We start from the raw sequence: 21023 nt of genomic DNA, 5'->3' as shown, positions 1-21023 counted from the left end.
AAAGCAGATTCCTAAAAATAGGTTAAGGCTGAAATCTTGAAGCCGTAAAATTTGACTAAGTCTAAATTTCTAAAGTCTTGAAATTTCCTAGAATCTTTATCTTAGCCCATAGAGGTTTGGAACCTATCTCAAATGAATTGTGACATATATTAAAATATATCTTAAGTATGAGAAATTAAATATATGTCAACTTATAGTTCAAAAATATATTTTAAACCCCTAGGAAATCTATTTTGAACTAGGAAGGTGTAAAATCTAAAAGGGTGTCCAAAACCAATTTCCAAACTTTTCTCTGACAATCCTAGATAACCCATGTTTTTCATATGAAGGAAAAGAATACCAGATTCTTGCATAAATAAGTTCTTTCTTGTGAGAAGAAATGCATTTCCACGCATTCCAACAATAAAAAATGATGCAACATTTTGCGTGAAGAAGTGCAAAGCTACACGAAGAAACTCACCGTGTCGTGCAAAGACTTGCATTATCACGCAAGAAAGTGTAATCTTGCATGAGATATTAAATCAACATGCAAACATGAAACACAATAGAAAGCTAAGGAAACTACAAAACAAAGTTCCTCCACACTAAGGAGTATTGGATCCACATTTCAAAGCAATAACAATTGACCAACACAGAAAGATAGAAAGCTAGAACCTAACCATCTAATTGACATCAAAGAAAATAATAGAAAGAAACATCATAGTATACTGAAAGCAACATTGCATTAAAACATAACTAACATTGTAATGAGTAGAATAAGAAAACTATGTAGGTAGTTCCTCCCAACCGTCAATGGAATCACTAAACCATCATGGGCCCTAGCCATCCCTTGCACATAACATCCCAAGCCAATGATAAAATCATCGACACTGTCATGATAGGGGCATCACTACAAAACATGCTACAAAAGAAAAGGAAATTTAACATGCAAGTAAAAGAGCATAAGATAATCGTACTAGTAGATACATCATCTATCATATGCCCTCATGTTGGTTGAATATGGATACATGGTGAAGTAGCACTCCATGTCCAACAACCAAGTCTCAGCTTTGAGGCCACTTCCCTTGCCATCATATGGTGGTAGTCTAGAACTCTGAAGGGACTTCATGATATCCAATCTGATGGAATCCTCACTGTCATGGTCTCGACCACCCCGATGGTGCCCTCTACCACCTGGTGGAGTAAGAGAACACTCACATTCACATTCCCCCTCTCTATGCTCTGAATGATAAGAATCCTCATGATGAGATCCCTCTTCCTAATTATGATCCTATTGGTTCTCCTCAACACGAGGGCCCAACCAGAGCAAGAATATTCTGGAGTACTGGCATCATTACCCCCATGCCATCCTGATTAGCATTATTACCTCATTCTCCCTCTCCATCCAAACATTCCTCTTCATGGTGTTCATTTCTACAGTTACCATTATGGGTACCACCATGGCCACCAAGTCTATGTGCAGGAGGCATCACTATGGGAACAACAAGGTGATGTTAGAAAAAATAGATCACAAGCATAAGAGTTAGAACATGAATCCAAGAGATATCAAATAATCAAAGATAATATAACAATACACAATGGAACACAAAACCATAGTGGAAGCATAACACAAAGATCCCAATGTTGCAACATGGGCTCTAATACTAGATGTAATGCCCAACTCGGAGATCCTTGGAACACGGATGAAATACAAGCAAGATTTTTTTAATTTTAAAAACCAAGTGTAAGTGCACAAGAAAACAACCTACACAGATCAAAAGATCACAATGGAAGACTAACAAAAATCTAACACCAACGGATCTCCAAACATCACCACTGACTAAGACATAGCCAATAAAACATAAGAGATCAACCAAGTTGAAAGACAAAAGAGGATTCCTAAAAATAGGCTAAGGCTAAAATCCCGAAGCCCTGAAATTTGGCTAAGTCTAAATTTTTGAAGCCCTAAAATTTCCTAGAATCTTTATCTTAGCCCGTAGAGGTTTGGAACCTATCTAAAATGAATCGTCCCATATATTAATATATATATCTTATGTATAAAAAATTAAATATACGTCAACTTATACTTCAATGATATATTTTAAAACCCTAGGAATTTTTTTTGAACTAGGAAGGTGTAAAACCTTAAAGGGTGTCCAAAACCAATTTTCAAACTTTTCTTTGACAACCCTAGATAGCCCCTATTTGTCATGCGAAGGCAAAGAATACCAAATTCTCATGCAAAGAAGTGCCTTCTTGCATAAAGAAGTGCAATAATGTCATGTGAAGAAGTGCATTTCCACGTGAGGAAGTGCATTCCATCAATAAAAATTAATGCCAAGTTTTATGTGAAGAAGTACGAAGCTATGTGAAGAAAATTTCTATGTCACACAAAGACTTCCATTATCATGGAAGAAAGTGCAATCTTGTGCAAGATCTTAAATCAACACACAAACATGAAACACAAAAGAAAGATAAGGAAACTATGAAACAAAGTTCCTCCACACCGATGAGTACCGCATCCACATTTCAAAGCAATAACACTTGACAAACATAGAAAGATGGAAAGCTAAACCCTAACCATCTAATTGAAATCGAAGGAAATAACAGAAAGAAACATCACAATATACTGAAAGGAACATTGCATTAAAACATAAATAACATCGCAATGAGAAAAATAACCAAACGATGTACATGGTTCCTCCCAATCATCAATGGCATCATCAGACCATCGTGGGCCTTAGCCATCCCCCGTGCGTAACATCCCAAGCCACCGATCAAATTGTCAGTACTATCATGATGGAGACATCACTACAAAACATGCTACAAAAGCAAAGGAAATCTAACATGCTAGTAAAAGAGTATAAGATAATCCTATTGGTAGATATATCATCTATCATATACTAAGCATCATAATAAGGAATGCATCAAAACTAAGATCGTCTAACATGATAAAAAAACATCCCAATGAAAGCATAAATCACAAGACAACATACTCTGAAACCTAAAGTACCAAGTGAACACATCCAACAATGGTCACACTAGAACAATAGACTATCTTTGTACAACATTCCCTAGTAGTGGTGAAGGTAGCTATGCCTCCAAACCACGTGGTACCCATAGGTCCACACTTACTATGCTAATGGAGATAATGATTCAACCACAAAAATGCAAAACAACATCCATGGCTAACACACACGCCAAGCAGTATGATGATTGAATCCAAGACATAAACAATGCATAAACTACAGGTCCCGATAAGACATCTCAATGGGCTACTATGTAGGGACTAACATCATGGAGAGTCACTTGGCATCGAAAAGCCCAAGATAGGACTTGTGCAGATTCAAAATCCCTAAATAGAAAGGCTCTAGCAACCCAAATCTTTTATTATCTTAAGTTTATTACCACCCAGTACTTTATTTAATTTTCACTTAATTAATGCTTACTTTGCCAACCCTTTGGGCACAATGATCACTAGGCTTCAAGGTAGAAGCCCCCCCCATATGTTACCCTACCCTAACCATGCTCATCCAATGATGAGTGCCCATAGGCATGCAAATTCTCAACCCATCCCAGAAGATCAAAACTTCCAAAAGTACCATGGAAGATTGGGCTCCATAGGTCACCCGAAAGATGTACTTGTGTGTGGCACACCACCATCATGAAGATCAACACAAGGACTAGATGAGAACCCAAAAAAAAGGTGAATCAACTAAACATAATTAGGATGACAAATGCTATATGCATCCCAATGCAACATAAAGTGAGAAAGTGGTTTGACGGATACCCAAACGGATCATCCAAGTTCATGACTCACATTGTGCCAAGAAAACTCAAGAAAATAGGGTGGCACACAAAATGAGGCAAAAACCCCATATTTTGGAAATTTTTTGAAATTAAAACCCATTTGGCTTTTGCATGCAAAAACCTTGAAAATAAAAAAAATTGAAATCAGACACCGTAGGCAAAAATGGCTAGCATAATGGCTCAAAAACCCAAACCCCCATTTCAAAAATAGGGAAAATGTTCATACTCGACCAACAGAGTAGAACCAGCAAATAGAAATAGAGGGGAACACTAGTTCTCAACCTCCTAACATACTACTAAAAGAAATAGAAGTTGAAATGGAGTAAATGCAACAAAATGGGAAAGCCCTACCTATCAACAAAGGGGCAAATACTAAAAACAATCAGATAAAACAAATACCTTGCCGAATCTACAAAAAGTGACAACAAAGCAAGGTCTTCCCAAGCTAGATCCAACGAGACTGATCTCATGAAATTCCCATGCTCATAGCTCCCAGAATGAACAAAAAGCCAATCCTTCAGAAGAGGTTTTCTCAAAGTTTCTCTCAAATTCTTTTTCTAAAATGTGAGAAGTGAATAATAAAATCACTTTTCCAATACTTATTCATTTTTGAGTGAATAATCGATTATGGAAAATACCTAGCTGGAGTAGTTAAACTAAAAATCAATCCAAACAAAAATAGGTTATTATTTGTAATAGAATTTTAGCTAAGGCAAAGCTATCAAAAATTAAATCCAAAAAGATCTAAAACCTGAAAACCCAAAATCACAGAAAATAACTTAACACTTTTGCGAAAAATGTGAACTTCTAACTACATAGACATGCTCATTGGTCTAACCACACAATGTAGATGAGTTTAGATTTACTAATAACTCAAAGGTTTTAATTTAGAACAATTAAATAAGGTTACATCAACTGTATAGGGGCGACATTGGTAAAATATGAACAACTAAATCACTAACTCCATAGGCCACTACTAGGGATATAATTCTTGCACACTAAAACACATGATCAAGTGCAATTGCATATAATATAGTAGTCAAAGCAATTAAAACATTAATTAACTAATTAATCCATTTACATCACTCACATTCATAGGAAATGTAAAGAACAAGAATGAAGTAAATCACCATAACATAAAATCCATCACATAACATAACCAACAATATGTCCAAATAAACCATATAACTAGATATCATCATAGGTCTATTGTCATCTCAAAATAGCATCAACATGTAAAATTATAAAAATAATAGCATAGCAGTATAGCATCTATGGTACTGAATCAAAGTATAAAATTTGACCCTCAGGTCATCAAAAGGTACAAAATAAGAGTATCAAGTACCTCTCAAATAAAAAATAGACAAGTACAAATTGCAAACATGAGAGGCACTACATCCTCCCCCACTAGCATAGGCTTACTCCTGGAAGCCAACAAAAAGATGGGGGTACAATCCCATCAGTTGTGAAGCATCCTCCCAAGTCTTAGAGGTCTCATTGCTCAAGTCCCATTGGACCCTTACCTGCTTGATGTCCTAACCTCGTAAGGCTAGTCTTCGCTACTATACAATACGAATGGTCTTCAAAGCAAGCTTCTCATCTACTAAGAGTAAGTCATCATTATTGTAGCATGAATACTACCTAAGTTCAATGAATAAATTTTTTTACTAATCCACGGTCATGTTTCCTTATCGGATTGGGTGGAACTCATTAACATGAGCCTCTTTGAACTGAGGATATAAGAATCTCTCTTGGAATGTCCCCTCAAAGATCTCCTAGGTAAGATCTGCAATGCTAACTTGAAGCTTCTGACTCTCAATATTCTACCAAATGGATGTGTGGTCCCTCAATTACATAATTGCATAATGGGCCCTCATGTTGGTTGAATATGGATACATGATGAAGTAGAACTCCATGTCCAACAACCAAGTCTTAGCTTTGAGGCCACTTCCCCTACCATCATATGGTGGCAGTCTAGAACTTTGAAGACATTTCATGATATCCAATCTGATGGGATCTTGACTCTTACAGTCTCGACCACCTCGAAGGTGCCCTCTACCACCTAGTGGAGTAAGAGAATGCTCACGTTCATGTTCCTCCTCTCTATGCTTTGAATGATAAGAATCCCCATGATGAGATCCCTCTTCCTAATTATGATCTTGTTGGCCCTCCTCAACATGAGGGCCCAACTGAGCAAGAATCTCCTGGAGTACTGGCATCAATACCCCCATGCCATCTTGATTAACATGATTACCTCATTCTCCCTCCCCATCTTGATGTTCCTCTTCATGGTGTTCATTTCCACGGTTATCACTATGGGTACCAGCATAGCCACTAGGTCTATGTGCAGGAGGCATCACTGTGAGAACAAGCTGATGTCAGAAAAAGTAGATCACAAGCATAAAAGTCAAAACATGAACCCAAGATACATCAAATAATCAAACATAATATAACAATACACAACGGAACACAAAACCATAGTGGAAGCATAACACAGAGATCCCAATGTTACAACATGGGCTCTGATACTAGATATAATGCCCAGCTCGGAGATCCTTGGAACAAGGATGAAATACAAGCAAGATATATATATATATATATATATCTTTCTTGTATTTTTGAAGCTTTGAAATTTCCTAGAATCTTTATCTTAGCTCATAGAGGTCTAGAACCTACCTCAAATGAATTGTTTCATATATTAAAATATATCCTAAGTATAAGAAATTAAATATACATCAACTTATACTTCAATGATATATTTTAAACCCCTAAGAAATCTATTTTGAACTAGGAAGGTGTAAAACCTAAGAGGGTGTCCAAAACCAATTTCCAAACCTTCGTCTGACAACCCTAGATAGCCCCTATTTTTTGCATGAAGGAAAAGAATATTAGATTCTTGCATGGAGAAGTTCCTTCTCACATGAAGAAGTGACATGAAGAAGTGCATAGTGTCACATGAAGAAGTGCATTTATGAGGAAGTGCATTCCATCAATAAAAACTAATGCCAGGTTTCATACAAAGAAGTGTGAAGTTGCATGAAGAAATTTGTCATGTCACGCAAAGACTTGCATTATCATGTGAGAAAGTGCAATCCCACATGAGATCTTAAATCAACATGCAAAAATGAAACACAATAGAAAGCTAAGGAAACTACGAAACAAAGTTCCTCAACATCGAGGAGTACCGAATCCACATTTCAAAGTAGTAACACTCGATAAACATAGAAAGACAAAAATTTGGAACCTAACCATCTAATCAACATCAAAGGAAATAAAAAAAAGAAAGATCGCAGTATACTGAAAGAATCATTACATTAAAACATAAATAACATCGTAATGAGCAGAATAACCAAACTATGTATGTGGTTTCTCCCAACTGTCAATGGCATCATTAGACCATTGTGGGCCCTAGCCATCCCCCATGTGTAACATCCCAAGCCACCAATCAAATCGTTGATACTGTCATGATAGGGACATCACTACAAAAAATGCTACAAAAGAAAAGGAAATCTAACATTCTTGTAAAAGAGCATAATATAATCCTATTGGTAGATACATCATCTATCATATGATAAACATATTAATAAGGAATGTGTCAAAACTAAGATCATCTAACATGATAAACAAACATCCTAATGAAAGCATAAATCAAAAGAAAGCATACTCCAAAACCCAAAGTACCAAGTGAACACATCCAATAATGGTCACACTAGGACAATAGACCATCTCTATACATTAGTCCCTAGTAGTGGTGAAGTTAGCTACACCTCCCAACCACATGGTACCTATAGGTCCACACCCACCATGCTGATGGAGATAATGATTCAACCACAAAAACAAAAAATAACATCCATGGCTAACACACATGCCAAGCAATATGATGATTGAATCCAACACATAAACAATTCATAGACTATAGGTCTTGGTTAGACATCTCAATGGCTACTATGTAGGGACTAACATCATGGAGAGTTGCTTAGCATCAAAAATCCCAAGCTAGGACTTGTGCAGATTCAACATCCCTCAATAGAAAGGCTCTAGCACCCCAAATATTTTATTATCTTAAGTTTATTACCACCCAATACTTTATTTAATTTTCACTTAATTAAAGCTTCCTTTGCCAACCCTCTAGGCACAATGATCACTAGGTTATGAGGTCAAAGCCCCCTCCATATGCTACCCTACCCTACTCATGCTCATCCAATGATGAGTTCCTGTAGGCATGAAAATTCCCAACCCATCCCAAAAGATCAACACTTCTAGAAGTACCATGGAATTTCGAACCCCGTAGGTCACCTGATATATATACTCATGTGTGGCACACCACCATCACAAAGATCAACACAAGGACTGGGTGAGAACCCAAACAAAAGGTCAATCAACTGAAAACATAATTGGGATGATAGATGCTACATGCAACATAAAGTGCAAAAGTGGTTTGATAGATATCTAAATGAATCATCCGTCCACGACTCACATTGTGCCAAGAAAACTCAAGAAAATAGTGTGGCACGCAAAATGAGGCAAAAATCCCAAATTTTGGAAAATTTTGAAATTAAAACCCATTTGGCCTTTTGATGCAAAAACCCTAAAAAATAAAATAAAATTTAAATTAGACATTGTATGCAAAAATGGCCAACATAAATGCTTAAAAACCCAAACCCCCATTTCAAAAATAGGGAAAACGTTTATACCTGACCAACTGGGTAGAACTAGCAAATAGAAATAGAGGGGAACACTAGTTCTCAACCTCCTAACATACTACTAAATGAAATGGAAGCTGAAATGGAGTAAAAGCAATAAAATGGGAAAGCACTATGTGTCAACAAAGGGGAAAATACTGAAAATAACCAGATAAAAAAAATACCCCACCAAATTTGCTGAAAGTGATGACAAAGAAACATCTTCTCAAGCCAGATCCAATGAGAGTGATCTCACAAAATTCCCACATTCACAGCTCCCAGAACGAACAAAAAGCCAATCCTTCAAAAGAGGTTTTCTCAAATTTGCTCTCAAATTCTATTTCTAAAATGTGAGAAGTGAATAATAAAATCACTTTTCCAATGCTTATTCATTTTTGAGTGAATAATCATTTATGGAAAATAGCTAGCTGGAGTACTTAAAATCCAAATCAATCCAAAAAAAAAAAGGTTATTATCCGTAATGAAATTTCACCTAAGGTAAAGCTACCAAAAATTAAATCCAAAAAGATTTAAAACCTAAAAACCCAAAATAATAGAAAATAACGTAACACTTTTGCAACAAATGTGAACTTCTAAATGCACAAACATGCTCACTAGTCTAACCACACAATGCAGATGAGTTTAGATTTACTAATCACCTAAAGGTTTTAATTTAAAAAAACTAAATAAGGTTACGTCGACCATACAGGGGCGACATTGGTAAAATATGAATAGCTAAATCACTAACTCCATAGTCCACTACCAAGGATATAATTCCTAGACACTAAAACACACGATCAAGTGCAATTGCATAGAACATAGTAGCCAAAGAAATTAAAATTTTAATTAACTAATTAATCCATTTACATCACTCACATTCACAGGAAACATAAAGAACAAGAATTAAGTAAATCACCATAACATAAAATCCATCACATAACATAACCAACAATATGTCCAAATAAACCATATAACTAGATATCATCATAGATCTACTGTCATCTCAAAATAACATCAACATGTAAAATGATAAACTGAATAGCATAGCAGTATAGCATCTATGGTACTAAATCAAAGTATAACATTTGACCCTCGGGTCATCAAAAGGTACAAAATAAGAGTATCAAGTATCTCTCAAATCAAAAATAGACAAGTACAAATTGCAAACATGAGAGGTACTACATCCTCCCCCACTAGCATAGGCTTACTCTTGGAAGCCAACAAAAAGATAGGGGTATAATCCCCTCAGTCATGAAGTATCCTCCCAAGTTGTAGAGGTCTCATCACTTGGGTCCCATTGGACCCTTACCTTCTCAATGTCTCAACCTCATAAAGTTAGCCTCTAGTGCTCTAGGATACAAATAGGCTCCAAAGTAAGCTACCCATATGCTACCTGCAAAGCATCCCAATGAAGAACATGGGTAGCATCTAGAATATACTGTCACAAAATAGAAACATGGAAGACATCATGGATGCATGATAGGCTATGTGGTAGTGCTAGTCAGTACAAAATAGGACCAATCCTCTCAAGGATCTCAAAAGGTCCAAATAAATGTGGTGCCAACTTAGAGCCTTTCCCATAATGGATGGGCCTCTTGCTAGGATGCACTCTCAAAAACACCCTGTCACCAACAAAAAAGTGACGATCCAACCTATGGGCATCTGCATACTTCTTTTGCTTGTCCTGAGTAGTAACCAAATGCTCCCTAATGAAAACAACCTATTGTTCCATATCCTAAAGAATCTTTGGACCCAAAAGAACTTGGTCCTCACAACAATCCCAACTCAAAGGGGTATGGCATGGTCTACCATACAAGGCCTGAAAAGGTGACATCCAAGAGAACTATGATACCCATTTTTGTATGCAAACTTAACAAGGGAAAAATAGTCCTCCCACTTCACCTACCTATCCATAACATACATGTGAAGCATATCCTCTAGAACCTAATTCACTCTCTCAGTCTAACCATCGATCTCTAGGTGATAAGCTAAACTGAAATTTAGCTATATGCCCAACGCATTCTGGAGAGACATCCACAATGCAGAAGTAAGCATTAGATCTCTATCCGATATGATCTGACAAGGAATCCCATGCAAAAAAAAAATATCTACTAAGAAAACATGTGCTACAAAAGAAGCTATGTAGGATGCTCTCATGGGTGAAAAATGTGCTACCTTGGGAAACTTTTCTACTATCACCATGATATAATCATGTCTCTATGATGACATAGGAAACCTTATGATAAAATCAATGGATATCGTATCCCACTTCCACTCTAGAATGGTATGTGGCTGCAAAAGACCCACTATATGTTGATGCTCTACCTTCACTCTTTGGCACTCAAGGCATCTAGCAAAAAAATCAGCAACATTGCATCTCATCCCTTTCCAAAAGCACAATTGTTTGAGATTAGCATGCATCTTCTTGACTCTAGGATGTGAAAAATATGGTGCAAGATGCACTTTCAACAAAACCAAGGTACTAAGATCACCTAACACGGATACATAGATACACCCCATGGAACTTAGTAGTCCATCAGACTCAAACATATAACCTGAAAACCTCCCCTCAAGGGTACCTCTAGACTTGATCTCCACCCTCGCCTCTTAATACCAAGTGTCACTAGGCAAAGCTTCTAAAATAAAGCCTCACAAATCCAAATCCAATGACAATACTGATACCTCATGTTGTCTTCTACTCACAACATCTGTGAAAACATTCTCCTTCCCTTTAATGTAATGAACATCAAAGTCATACTCACACAAGAACTCTATCCAACGACGCTATTGTGCATTTAGGTTTAGCTAAATAAATATATACTACAAGCTCCTATGATCACTATGCAACTTAAACCTATGTCCCAAAAGAAAATGCCTCCAACAGAAAAGGGCATGCACTACGACCATGAGTTCCAAATCATAAGTGGGGTAGTTAAGCTCATGGTCTTTGAGTTTTGTAGACTCATAAGCAATCACTCAACCATCCTGCATCAACACTGCACCCATGGCTTCCAATGAAGCATCTGTGAAAATGATGAAATCACCTATAGGATTAGGCACTACAAGGACTAGTGTATAGGTCAAACACTCCTTAAGAGCATTAAATGCTACTTTGCACTGGTCTGAGCAAAAAAAATTCTTCCCTTTCCTCTGAAGAGAAGTGATGGGATGGGCTACTCATGAGAAATCCTTCATGAAACGCTAGTAGTAACCCGCTAATCCCATGAAACTACAAACTTTAGAGACATTAGTGGGTGTTGGCCAATCCATGATAGCATGAATCTTCTCCAGATCCATTGCAATACCATGACCAATGATGACGTGTCCCAAATACTTCACCTCAAACTAGAAGAACACACATTTACTCAAGTTGCTATACAACTGATGGTCTCTCAAACACTACAAAACTTGATGTAAATGGACTTCATGCTCCTCTTTAGTCTTCAAATAGATCAATATGTAATCCAGGAATATAATGACACACTAATCAAGGTAAGTGTGAAATACACCATTTATCAAACTCATAAACACTAATGGTGCATTGGTTAACACAAAGGGTATAACCGTGAACTCATAATGCCCATACTATGTACAAAAAGCTATTCGATGAATATCAACCTCTTAGATATGAAGTTGATGGTATCTTGACTTAAGATCAATCTTTGAGAACACTCGAGCTCCCTTCATCTGATCAAACAAGTCATCTATCCTCAGTAAAGGATAATCATTCTTCATCATCACCTTATTCAACTGCCGGTAGTCAATGTACAAATGCAAAGAATCATCCTTCTTTTCCACGAAGATGACTGGTGCACCCCACAGGGATATACTAGGATGGATATGGCCCTTGGCCAAAAATTCCTCCAACTACAATTTGAGCTCACTCAACTCCTGAGTAGTCATGCAGTAAGGAGCTCATGAAATTGGCTCCGCTCCTTGTATAAGACCTATCCAAAAATCAATTTCATGCTGTGGTGGCATACCTAGAATCTGATTAGGAAACACATCTGTATACTCATAAAGGAGTGGGTGATCATCAAGTGTTATTGGATGACTCTCAACTTCTTTAAGATCACTGAGAGACACAAGGAACAACTAGAAAACCTTCTACACACTCTGCTTCATCTGATTAGTTGAGATCATACGAAGCAAGACTAGTCTTTGAACTCCTAAAAGTTACACCTGTCCATCTGTATCATCCACACACTCTACCACCTTATGATGACAATTGATATTTTCCTTATGGGCAACTAACCAATCCATGCCCAACACAATATCATACAATCCCAAAGGTAGAATGCGTACATCCACTATGGTGGTGAAGGTTCCCAAATTCAAACAAAAACTCCTAACTGATGAGTCAACAACCACCTTAGAACCCATGGCTAACTTGACTTGCCACCTATCAACTTGATGCATTACCACTAGCCCAAATTGCTGAATAAGAGATGGTCATACAAAAATAATATGAAACACTAGAATCAAACAAAACTAAAGTTTAAATACCATGTAACATACTTGTAGCCTTGACTACCATACCTTGATGCTCAGCTTGACAGTTGTCAACTACTACAAAGACTCTATGATTTTGACCTACATCTCCTATAGTAGGCTCAGATCTTTTCATGCCCTTACCAGGTCTTATGGATGGCTTGATTGAACAATCATAAGATTTATGGCTAGGTTGACCACAAGAATAATAGTTCCCAGTAAAGTTGGGTTCTATCCCACGACCACCCTGAGTAGTGCTAGGATAAGCTACACTACCTATGCTAGAATTATGTTGACTATTTTAAGGAGGATGATCCTGTTGAGATTTCTGTCCTCAGTTCTAATTATCCCCTTTCTTTCCTAAGGTACTAGAATCTTGTCCACCCTTGCCCCAAAACTTCTTATTATTCTTATGGTAAGGACCACCTTGAGAGGTTTCATATTGGTCTGGGCCCTTTCCAAAATACTGAGTGGATTGAGCATCCTATCTTGAATTCCTAGAAACTTGGTTCTAAGAACTGGATTTGCTACTGAAACCTCTAGCCAAATTTTCCTCAGTAATACATGCCTTCTCTATAGCAAGAACAAGAGTCCTAGGTTGGTGCATATAGACTTCTCCAATGGGGAATCCTTAAGGCCTTAGATAAAATGATGAGTTAAGAGTAAGTCATCATTATTGTAGCATGAATACTGTCTAAGTTCAAAGAATCAAATTTTGTACTGATCCACAAACATGTTTCCTTACCCGATTGCATGGAACTCATCAGCAAGGGCCTCTCTAAATTAAGGAGATAAGAATCTCTCCTCAAAGATCTCCCAAGTGAGATCTGCAACACAAACTTGAAGCTTCTGACTCTCAACATTCCACCTAATGGATGTGTGGTCCCTCAACCACATAATTGCACAATGGGCCCTCATGTTTGTCGAACATGGATACATGGTGAAGCAGTGCTCCATGTCCAACAACCAAGTCTTAGCTTTGAGGCCACTTCCCCTTCCATCATATGGTGGCAATCTTGAACTCTGAAGGGACTTCATGATATCCAATCTGATGGAATCCTCACTATCACAGTCTCAACCACCCCGATGGTGCCCTCTGCCACCTAGTGGAGTAAGAGAATGCTCATGTTCATGTTCCTCCTCTCTATGCTCTGAATGATAGGAATCCCCATGATGAGATCCCTCTTCCTGATTATGATCCTATTGGCACTCCTTAACAAGATCGCCCAACCAAGCAAGAATCTCTTGGAGTACTAGCATCAATACCCCCATGCCATCTTGATTAGCATTATTACGTCATTCTCCCTCTTCATCTTGATGCTCCTCTTAATGGTGTTCATTTCCTTGGTTACCACTATGGGTACCACCATGGACACGAGGTCTACGTGTAGGAGGCATTACTATGGGAACAATAAGGTGATGTCAGAAAAATTAGATCACAAGCATAAGAGTCAGAACATGAACCCAAGAGATATCAAATAATCAAACATAATATAACAATACACAATGTAACACAAAACCATAGTGGAAGCATAACACAGAGATCCCAATGTTGCAGCATGGGCTTGGATACCATATGTAATGCCTAGTCTAGAGATCCTTGGAACAAGGATGAAATACAAGCACGAATTTTTATTTTTGTTTAAAACCAAGTGTAAGTGCATAAGAAAAAAACCTACATAGATCAAAAGATCACAACAAAAGTATAAAAAACATCTAACACCAACGAATCTTCAAACATCATCACTAACTAAGACATAACCAATAAAACATAAGAGATCAACCAAGCTGAAAGACAAAAGCAAATTCTTGAAAATAGGATAAGGCTGAAATTCTGAAGCCCTAAAATTTCTTAGAATCTTTATCTTAGCCCATAGAGGTCTGGAACCTATCTCAAATGAATTGTCACATATATTAAAATATATCTTAAGTATAAGAAATTAAACATACATCAACTTATACTTCAATGATATATTTTAAACCCCTAGGAAATCTATTTTGAACTAGGAAGGTGTAAAATCTAAAAGGGTTTCCAAAACCAATTTCCAAACTTTCCTTCAACAACCCTAGATAGCCCTTTTTTTTCACTTGAAGGAAAAGAATACCAGATTCTTGTGCAAAGAAGTGCCTTCTTGCATGAAGAAGTGCATAGTATCATGTGAAGAAGTGCATTTTTGTATGAGGAAGTGCATTCCATCAATAAAAACTGATGCCAGATTTTGCACAAAGATGTGTGAAGCTATACAAAGAAACTCATCATGTTGCGCAAAGACTTGCATTATCATATGAGAAAGTGCAATCTTGCAGAAGATCTTAAATTAGCACACAAACACAAAACACAATAGAAAGCTAAGGAAACTATGAAACTAAGTTCCTCCACACTGAGGAGTATTGGATCTACATTTCAAAGCAATAACACTCAAAAAAAATAGCAAGATAGAAAACTAGAACCTAACCATCTAATTTACACTGAAGGAAATAATAGAAAGAAACATCATAGTATACTAAAAGCAACATTGCATTAAAACATAAATAATATTGCAATGAGTAGAATAACCAAACTATGTACACAGTTCCTCCAAACTGTTAATGGCATCATCAGACCATCATGGGCCCTAGCCATCCCCCACGTGTAACATCCCAAGCCACCAATGAAATCGTCGGTACTATCATGATAGGGACATCGCTAAAAAACATGCTACAAAAGAAAAGGAAATCTAACATGCTAGTAAAAGAGCATAAGATAATCCTATTGGTAGATACATCATCTATCATATGATAAACATCATAATAAGGAATGCATCAAAACTAAGATCATCTAACATGATAAAAAAAATCCCAATGAAAGAATAAATCACAAGAAAGGATAATTCAAAACCCAAAGTACCAAGTAAATACATCCAGTAATGGTTGCACTAGGACAATATATCATCTCTATACATCGATCCTTAGAAGTGGTAAAGGTAGCTATGCCTCCCAACCATGTGATACCCATAGGTCCACACCCACCATGTTGATGGAGATAATGATTCAACCACAAACATGCAAAACAACATCCATGGCTAACACACATGCTGAGTAGTATAATGACTAAATCCAAGACATAAACAATGCATAAACTATAGGTCCTAGTCAGACATCTCAATGGGCTAGTATGTAGTGACTAACATCATGGAGAGTCAGTTGGCATCGAAAAGCCCAAGCTAGGATTTGTGTAGATTCAACATCCCTCAACGAAAAGGCTCTATCACCCTAAATCTTTTATTATCATAAGTTTATTACCACTCAATAGTTTATTTTCACTTAATTAAAGCTTCCTTCACCAACCCTCTGGGCACAATGATCACTAGGCTGCAAGGTAGAAGCCCCCCTCCATATGCTACCCTACCCTACCCATGCTCATCCAATGATGAGTGCCCATAGGCATGCAAATACCAACCCATCCCAAAAGATCACAACTTCCAAAAGTACCAAAAAAGATTGGGCCTCGCAGGTCACCTAATAGATGTACTCGTGTGTGGTGCACCACCATCATGAAGATCAACACAAGGACTGGATGAGAACCCAAATAGAAGGTCAATCAACTAAAAACATAATCAGGATGATGGATGCTACATGCATCCCAATGCAACATAAAGTGCAAAAGTAGTCTGATAGCTATCCGAACAGATCATCCAAGTCCACGACTCACATTGTGCCAAGAAAACTTGAGAAGATAGGGTGGCACACAAAATGAGGAAAAAACTCCAAATTTTTGAAAATTTTTGAAATTAAAACCCATTTGGTCTTTGTGTGGAAAAATTGTGAAAAAAAAAAATTGAAATCAAACACCATATTAAAAAATGACCAGCCTAACAGCTAAAAAACTCAAACCCCCATTTCAAAAATAGGGAAAATGTTCATACTTGACCAATCGGGTAGAACCAACAAATAGAAATAGAAGGGAACACTAGTTCTCAACCTCCTAACATACTGCTAAAAGAAATAGAAGCTGAAATGGAGTAAAAGCAATCAAAGAGGAAAGCCCTACCTATCAACAAAGGGGAAAATACTAAAAATAACCTGTGAATCTGCAAAAAGTGATGACAAAGCAAGGTCTTCCTGAGCTAGATCCAATGAGACTGATCTCATGAAATTCCCATGCTCACAGATCCTAGAATGAACAAAAATTGAATTCTTCAGAAGAGGTTTTCTCAAATTTTCTCTCAAATTCTATTTCTAAAATGTGAGAAGTGAATAATAAAATCACTTTTCCAATACTTATTCTTTTTTGAGTGAATAATCAATTATGGAAAATAGCTAGCTGGAGTAGTTAAACTCTAAATCAATCCAAACAAAAATAGGTTATTATTCGTAGTAGAATTTCACTGTAAAGCTACCAAAAATTAAATTCAAAAAGATTTAAAAACAAAAAACCCAAAATCATAGAAAATAACTTAACACTTTCATGACAAATGTGAACTTCTAAATGCACAAACATGCTCATTGGTCTAACCACATAATATAGATGAGTTTGGATTTACTAATCACCAAAAGGTTTTAACTTAAAACAACTAAATAAGGTTACTTTGACCATATAGGTGCGACATTGGTAAAATATGAATAGCTAAATCACTAACTCCATAGGCCATTGCTAGGAAAATAATCCCTACAAACTAAAACACATGATCAAGTGAAATTGCATGTAATATACTAGCCAAAGAAATTAAAAAATTAATTAACTAATTAATCCATTTACATCACTCACATTCACAATAAACATAAAGAACAAGAATGAAGTAAATCACCATAGCATAAAATTCATCACATAACATAACAAACAATATGTCCAAATAAACCATATAACTAGATATCATCATAGATCTATTGTCATCTCAAAATAGCATCAATATGAAAAATGATAAACTAAATAACATAGCAGTATAGCATCTATGGTACTGAATCAAAGTATAACATTCAACCCTTAGGTCATCAAAAGGTACAAAATAAGAGTATCAAGTATCTTTCAAATAAAAAATAGACAAGTATAGACTACAAACATGAGAGGCACTACAAGAATCTTGATGATGAAATGTGTTTCTAAAACTTGTTCAAGTGTCCCTTTGTTGATGCTGATGGTGGCTCCTTCCAATACTATTGAGAAGAAGTGTAGATCTAGCAAGGATTGATGTAGAACCTATTTCAAAGAACAATCTATCTCCTCAAATTACAAAGAGACCTCTGACAATTGCTATACATAAGTATCCACCATCAAATAAGCATGTAAAGACTAATAATGTAGAGAATGGACACGAGGGTTAGAGTGAACCCTCACAAGAATTATAGGAGGATCATCCTCAATAAAGAGAAGTGGTATATCATCAAAGAAGTCCTCCTTTCTATGATGTGTGACTCCACGAAAAAACCTAAAATATCACTAAAGAAATCATCATGTAAGGCTAGAATTGGAGGACAAAGTGTACCATGTTGTGTTGAAGTACATGAATCAATCACTATGGAAATGGATGACAAATTTTCTTCAAAAAGAAGATGCATATCATCTAGTATGTCTCCCACATCTTCAATGTGAGACTTCACCAAAAAACTTGCAATGTTTGGAAGGAAGTCCTTGCATGAAGGTAAAGTACGAAGACATGAAGGGTCTTGCTGTACTGAATCCAAAGCATCTATGGCTAAAATAGGATCAATAGGAGCAATAAGAGCAGGTGGAGGCGTGATCTCATCTGGAAAGGATGCAGCTACAACTAGAGGTAAAAGATCTTTTGGGAATGGAGGAATTTTTGGATCTCCATAAAGCTCCCAAAGATAGATCCAAATATCATATAAATCTTTTGACTTCAATTCATCAAGTGAATCCATAACCTCCATATCCATATAGAGAAAGAGTGCATGAAAAAGGATGGAACATGTGTCCTTATTGTATAAAAGTCCTCTTGCATAGGGTAGTGCATTATGCTGACTAAGATATGGGATAACCAATTAACTCTATTCCTTATAGTTATTTGGTGTCAAGGTAATTAAATCTTCCTCTTCCATGATGGACTAATCAATGTAACCCCAAAAAAATCAAAGAACCCTCCCCACCCCAATGTGAGATTTGATGCTTTATAGGTGGTGTGTGTATAATGGGCCACTTGTCAAAGTGTACAAGATGGACTTCTGATTTTGCTAGTTACAACTGCCTTTTGAGGCCTAAATCTAGAACTAAGCACTATAGCTCAGATATACAACAATTTTGGAAAGCAATATAATGCAGAAAAGACCCTAATGCTGAAATGATATTTCTATCCACACAACCCTATTATCTGAATACAGATCTAAAAAGTAGACAAAAAATAATGCACTTCCAATAAAGCAAAACCTGAAAAGGAGTCATGATGAGCTCGTACAGAGAATTTCAAGTTGGAAAATGTAGGATTGGATAGGTATAGTTGCAAAAATATGTAAATTCTTGTATGCCAAATGCTAGTTTGCAAAAAAAATTGCCTTAATCAAATTTGGCCTAAGGTAGGCAACTTTATAGCCAATTTTTATTGAATCAACATTCCAGATGCAATGGTGAGGTTAGATCTGGCTCTAGATGCTCCCAATAATAGCGACACTCTAGATTTGGGCTGAGGTATTGAAGCAACAAGATGGTCTCAAATAGCTTTGTGAAGAGAGATTCTCCAAGAGCTCTGATACCATGTAAGAATTTGCATTAGGGAAAAATTCACCCAAGATTAAGGAACTCAAACACAAGCACAACTGTAGACCAAAAAGGAGTATGATCAATATATCAAAGTATGTCATCATACATTTCTATGTATTGTATGTGATGAAACACACTAAGAGTGCCTGTATATAAAGGCCTCTCAGGAAGCACCTAGAATATTTCTAGTAAGAACCAAGAGATAAGATAAGCATGACAACTAAGCACACATCTTATCCATCTTTCTAGATGAGAGGATAAGAATGACAAGGTGTATCTGAAGTGGAGATGTTGTAGACACCATGTGCTTAATTAGTGTGCTAACTCTTGTGTTGTAGACACCATGTGGTAAATTAGAGTTGCATACTTCTGTTTTGTCAACATGACAACTCAGAAGAGTGCACATGTTCCTAGGTGACTAATAAATAAATAATAAACTAATGCATTAACATAAGTAAACTTAAGTGTAAATAGTGAATAATTATTTACACCAATAATTTTCATAAGTGCAACAAACAAGGTCATTGGGCATATGAATATACAACTATGACCATGCACATACAAATATTTGAAGGATATTGTTATAACTATTAGAAGTATGGATATAGAGCTTTTGAGTGAAAATCTAAACCCATATGGTCATGAGACTGGAAAACAAGGATAAAATACAATGACAACTCTTACAACTAGGATTATAATACAAGATATAGCTATCATTATTGTCAAGAGTATGGATATGTTTCTAAGAATTGTATTAGGGCACACTTAAGAAGTGACTACAAAAGGTGGTTGAGTCAAACCACATGTTTTAGTTATTTGAAGATTGGACATATCAATCGCTATTGTCCAACAAAGTCAAAGGCACCAAGTTGTGAGTTCAATAATATTAAAAGAAAATGTAAGGTAGATGTTAAAACTATTAGAAATGAAATGAACAAGAAATGAGAGGAAAAAGAAATATTGTAGCACAACAAGTGGAGAAGGGATCACTTCACCCAATGGGTCAAGTAATCACACCTCATCAAACTAAGCAATCAAGAAGTATGTGAGACTAATACTCATGAGTTATATCATACATCAGTTCCAAAAGAATTTAGTATTGAAAAGTCTACATAAGCATGAATAAAGATGTAGGATGTTATTAGGAATCAAAGAAAAATCTTTAATTTTTTCATGTTATTGCTAAGCATGAAAAGTTTCCTATGATTGTGCTAGAGGATTTTGAGCTAACACAATTTCAAGTTGATGCCGAGCTTGTAATGATTGTCAAATGATTGAAAATGCTAATGGATTCGAAGTGGGACTGAAATTGGTTGATTCCAAGCTTACAACTATGTAATCACTCAACATTAATTATAGGTTTTCAAAAG

The sequence above is a fragment of the Cupressus sempervirens genome, chromosome 1 (genome assembly GCF_028749045.1).
Source record: "Cupressus sempervirens isolate cs-2001-9-10 chromosome 1, ASM2874904v1, whole genome shotgun sequence".
In the NCBI taxonomy this organism is placed as follows: Eukaryota; Viridiplantae; Streptophyta; class Pinopsida; order Cupressales; family Cupressaceae; genus Cupressus; species Cupressus sempervirens.
Note: the sequence above shows the minus strand (reverse complement) of the source record.